The sequence below is a fragment of the Brassica napus genome, unplaced genomic scaffold, assembly GCF_020379485.1.
Source record: "Brassica napus cultivar Da-Ae unplaced genomic scaffold, Da-Ae ScsIHWf_2634;HRSCAF=3386, whole genome shotgun sequence".
Lineage (NCBI taxonomy): Eukaryota > Viridiplantae > Streptophyta > Magnoliopsida > Brassicales > Brassicaceae > Brassica > Brassica napus.
Window position 1 is genome coordinate 298,792 of NW_026015934.1, and position 6,000 is coordinate 304,791.

The window sequence follows — 6,000 nt, forward strand, 5'->3', positions numbered from 1 at the left end:
CTCTAAATTGGTTGACTAACCACTATAAAATCGCTATTCTCTAGAAAAACGGAGACAACAAAGGTTCCAAACTCTTTGACCTTCATCATATGTTAGTGAGGGATGCAACTATGCATTAAATAGAATTTTCATTTTTTTGAATTTTTTCAAAATCTATGGGTTAACCCCTACAAAATATTTAATTTTTCGGTAAATGCTCTATATACTGAAGGCTATGATCTTTAATGTTGTTTTAATATTTCTAAACACATTCCATATTTGTATTAATGTATATTAAACTCTATTTCATGGTACATGTGCGTCGTTTAAATTTTCGTCAATTAATTTAGTAAAACTTCATAATACTCCCTAAATTGGTTGACTAACCACTATAAAATCGATATTCTCTAGAAAAACGGAGACAACAAAGGTTCCAAACCTCTTTGACCTTCATCATATGTTAGTAAAAGATGCAACTATGCATTAAAACATAATTTTCATTTTTTAAATTTTTTCTCAAAATCTATGGGTACCCCTACGAATATACTGAATATTTCGGTAAATGCTCTATATACTGAAGCATATGATCTTTAGTGTTGTTTTAAAATTTCTAAACACATTCTGCATTTGTATTAATGTATATTAAACTCTATTTCATGGTACATGTGCGTCGTTTAAATTTTTTGTCAATTAATTTAGTAAAACTTCATAATACTCCCCTAAATTGGTTGACTAACCACTATAAAATCGCTATTTTCTAGAAAAACGGAGACAACAAAGGTTCCAAACCTCTTTGACCTTCATCATATGTTAGTGAGGGATGCAACTATGCATTAAAATAGAATTTTCATTTTTTTGAATTTTTCTCAAAATCTATGGTTTAACACCCTACGAAAATATTTCGGTAAATGCTCTATATACTGAAGGCTATGATCTTTACTGTTGTTTTAACATTTCTAAACACATTCTATATTTGTATTAATGTATATTAAACTCAATTTCATGGTACATGTGCGTCGTTTAAATTTTTCGTCAATTAATTTAGTAAAACTTCATAATACTCCATAAATTGGTTGACTAACCACTATAAAATCGCTATTTTCTAGAAAAACAGGGACAACAAAGGTTCCAAACCTCTTTGACCTTCATCATATGTTAGTGAAGATGCAACTATGCATTAAAATAGAATTTTCATTTTTTTGAATTTTTCTCAAAATCTAAAGGTTAACCCTTACGAAAATATTGAATTTTTAGGTAAATGCTCTATATACTGAAGCATATGATCTTTAGTGTTGTTTAAAACTTCTAAACACATTCTGCATTTGTATTAATGTATATTAAACTCAATTTCATGGTACATGTGCGTCTTTTAAATTTTTTGTCAATTAATTTAGAAAAACTTCATAATACTCTCTAAATTGGTTGACTAACCACTATAAAATCGCTATTCTCTAGAAAAACGGAGACAACAAAGGTTCCAAAACTCTTTGACCTTCATCATATGTTAGTGAGGGATGCAATTATGCATTAAAATAGAATTTTCATTTTTTTGAATTTTTTTCAAAATCTATGGGTTAACCCCTACAAAATATTTAATTTTTCGGTAAATGCTATATATACTGCAGCCTATGATCTTTAGTGTTGTTTTAATATTTCTAAACACATTACATATTTGTATTAATGTATACTAAACTCTATTTCATGGTACATGTGCATCGTTTAAATTTTCATCAATTAATTTAGTAAAACTTCATAATACTCCCTAAATGGTTGACTAACCACTATAAAATCGCTATTCTCTAGAAAAACGGAGACAACAAAGGTTCCAAACCTCTTTGACCTTCATCATATGTTAGTAAAAGATGCAACTATGCATTAAAACATAATTTTTCATTTTTTAAATTTTTTCTCAAAATCTATGGGTACCCCTACGAATATACTGAATATTTCGGTAAATGCTCTATATACTGAAGCATATGATCTTTAGTGTTGTTTTAAAATTTCTAAACAAATTCTGCATTTGTATTAATGTATATTAAACTCTATTTCATGGTACATGTGCGTCGTTTAAATTTTTTCTCAATTAATTTAGTAAAACTTCATAATACTCCCTAAATTGGTTGACTAACCACTATAAAATCGCTATTTTCTAAAAAAATAGAGACAACAAAGGTTCCAAACCTCTTTGACTTTCATCATATATTAGTGAAGGATGCAACTATGCATTAAAATATAATTTTCATTTTTTTGAATTTTTCTCAAAATCTATGGGTTAACACCCCTACGAAATATTTAATATTTCGGTAAATGCTCTATATACTGAAGCCTATGATCTTTACTGTTGTTTTTAATATTTCTAAATACATTCTATATTTGTATATTAAACTCTATTCCTGGTACATGTGCGTCGTTTAAATTTTTTGTCAATTAATTTAGTAAAACTTCATAATACTCCCTAAATTGGTTGACTAACCACTATAAAATCGCTATTTTCTAGAAAAACGGAGACAACAAAGGTTCCAAACCTCTTTGACCTTCATCATATGTTAGTTGGATGCAACTATGCATTAAAATAGAATTTTTTATTTTCATAAATTTTCTCAAAATCTATGAGTTAAATAGAAAATATTGAATTTTTCGGTAAATATTCAATATACTGAAGGATATGATCTTTAATGTAGTTTTAAAATTTCTAAACAAATTCTGCATTTGTATTAATGTATATTAAACTCTATTTCATGGTACATGTGCGTCGTTTAAATTTTTTGTCAATTAATTTAGTAAAACTTCATAATAATCTCTAAATTGGTTGACTAACCACTATAAAATCGCTATTTTCAAGAAAAACGGAGACAACAAAGGTTCCAAACCTCTTTGACCTTTATCATATGTTAATGAAGGATGCAACTATGCATTAAAATAGAATTTTTATTTTTTTTTGAATTTTTCTCAAAATCTATGGGTTAACCCTAACGAAAATATTGAATTTTTCGGTAAATGCTCTATATACTGAAGCATATGATCTTTTGTGTTGTTTAAAATTTCTAAACACATTATGCATTTGTATTAATGTATATTAAATCTATTTCATGGTACATGTGCGTCGTTTAAATTTTTTTGTCAATTAATTTAGTAAAACTTCATAATACTCCCTAAATTGGTTGACTAACCACTATAAAATCGCTATTCTCTAGAAAAACGGAGACAACAAAGGTTCCAAACCTCTTTGACCTTCATCATATGTTAGTGAATGATGCAACTATGCATTAAAATAGAATTTTCATTTTTTTTGAATTTTTCTCAAAATCTATGGGTTAACTCCTACAAAATATTTAATATTTCGGTAAATGCTCTATATACTCAAGCCTATGATCTTTACTGTTTTTTTAATATTTCTAAACACATTCTATATTTGTATTAATGTATATTAAACTCTATTTCATGGTACATGTGCGTCGTTTAAATTTTTTCGTCAATTAATTTAGTAAAACTTGATAATAGTACCCAAATTGGTTGAACCATTATAAAATCGCTATTCTCTAGAAAAACAGAGACAACAAAGGTTTCAAACCTCTTTGACGTTCATCATATGTTAGTAAAAGATGCAACTATGCATTAAAATAGAATTTTCATTTTTTAAATTTTTTTCTCAAAATCTATGGGTTAACCTAACCCCCTACGAAAATATTGAATTTTTCGGTAAATGCTCTATATACTGAAGCATATGATCTTTAGTGTTGTTTTAAAATTTCTAAACACATTCTGCATTTGTATTAATGTATATTAAACTCTATTTCATGGTACATGTGCGTCGTTTAAATTTTTTGTCAATTAATTTAGTAAAACTTCATAATACTCCCTAAATTGGTTGACTAACCACTATAAAATCGCTATTTTCTAGAAAAACGGAGACAACAAAGGTTCCAAACCTCTTTGACCTTCATCATATGTTAGTGAGGGATGCAACTATGCATTAAAATAGAATTTTCATTTTTTTGAATTTTTCTCAAATCTATGGGTTAACCCCCCTACGAAAATATTTCGGTAAATGCTCTATATACTGAAGGCTATGATCTTTACTGTTGTTTTAATATTTCTAAACACATTTTATATTTGTATTAATGTATATTAAACTCAATTTCATGGTACATGTGCGTCGTTTAAATTTTTCGTCAATTAATTTAGTAAAACTTCATAATACTCCCAAATTGGTTGACTAACCACTATAAAATCGCTATTTCTAGAAAAACGGAGACAACAAAGGTTCCAAACCTCTTTGACCTTCATCATATGTTAGTGAAGGATGCAACTATGCATTAAAATAGAATTTTCATTTTTTTGAATTTTTCTCAAAATCTATGGGTTAACCCTTACGAAAATATTGAATTTTTCGGTAAATGCTCTATATACTGAAGCATATGATCTTTAGTGTTGTTTTAAAATTTCTAAACACATTCTGCATTTGTATTAATGTATATTAAACTCAATTTCATGGTACATGTGCGTCGTTTAAATTTTTTGTCAATTAATTTAGTAAAACTTCATAATACTCCCTAAATTGGTTGACTAACCACTATAAAATCGCTATTCTCTAGAAAAACGGAGACAACAAAGGTTCCAAACCTCTTTGACCTTCATCATATGTTAGTGAAGATGCAACTATGCATTAAAATAGAATTTTCATTTTTTTGAATTTTTTTCAAAATCTATGGGTTAAGCCCCACAAAATATTTAATTTTTCGGTAAATGTTCTATATACTGAAGCCTATGATCTTTACTGTTGTTTTAATATTTCTAAACACATTCTATTTTGTATTAATGTATATTAAACTCTATTTCATGGTACATGTGCGTCGTTTAAATTTTTTGTCAATTAATTTAGTAAAACTTCATAATACTCCCTAAATTGGTTGACTAACCACTATAAAATCGCTATTCTCTAGAAAAACGGAGACAACAAAGGTTCCAAACCTCTTTGACCTTCATCATATGTTAGTGAAGGATGCAACTATGCATTAAAATAGAATTTTCATTTTTAAATTTTTCTCAAAATCTATGGGTACCCCTACGAAAATATTGAATTTTCAGGTAAATTCTTTATATACTGAAGCATATGATCTTTAGTGTTGTTTTAAAATTTCTAAACATATTTTGCATTTGTATTAATGTATATTAAACTCTATTTCATGGTACATGTGCGTCGTTTAAATTTTTTGTCAATTAATTTAGTAAAACTTCATAATACTCCTAAATTGGTTGACTAACCACTATAAAATCGCTATTTTCTAGAAAAACGGAGACAACAAAGGTTCCAAACCTCTTTGACCTTCATCATATGTTAGTGAGGGATGCAACTATGCATTAAAATAGAATTTTCATTTTTTTGAATTTTTCTCAAAATCTATGGGTTAACCCCTACGAAATATTTATTTTTCGGTAAATGCTCTATACACTGAAGCCTATGATCTTTACTGTTGTTTTAATATTTCTAAACACATTCTATATTTGTATTAATGTATATTAAACTCTATTTCATGGTACATGTGCGTCGTTTAAATTTTTTGTCAATTAATTTAGTAAAACTTCATAATACTACCCAATTGGTTGACTAACCACTATAAAATCGCTATTCTCTAGAAAAACGGAGACAACAAAGGTTCCAAACCTCTTTGACCTTCATCATATGTTAGTAAAATATGCAACTATGCATTAAAACAGAATTTTCATTTTTAATTTTTTTTTCTCAAAATCTATGGGTTAACCCCTACGAAAATATTGAATTTTCGGTAAATGCTCTATATACTGAAGCATATGATCTTTAGTGTTGTTTTAAAATTTCTAACACATCTGCATTTGTATTAATGTATATTAAACTCTATTTCATGGTACATGTGCGTCGTTTAAATTTTTTGGTCAATTAATTTAGTAAAACTTCATAATACTCCCTTAAATTGGTTGACTAACCACTATAAAATCGCTATTTTCTAGAAAAAAGGCGGAGACACAAAAGGTTCCAAACCT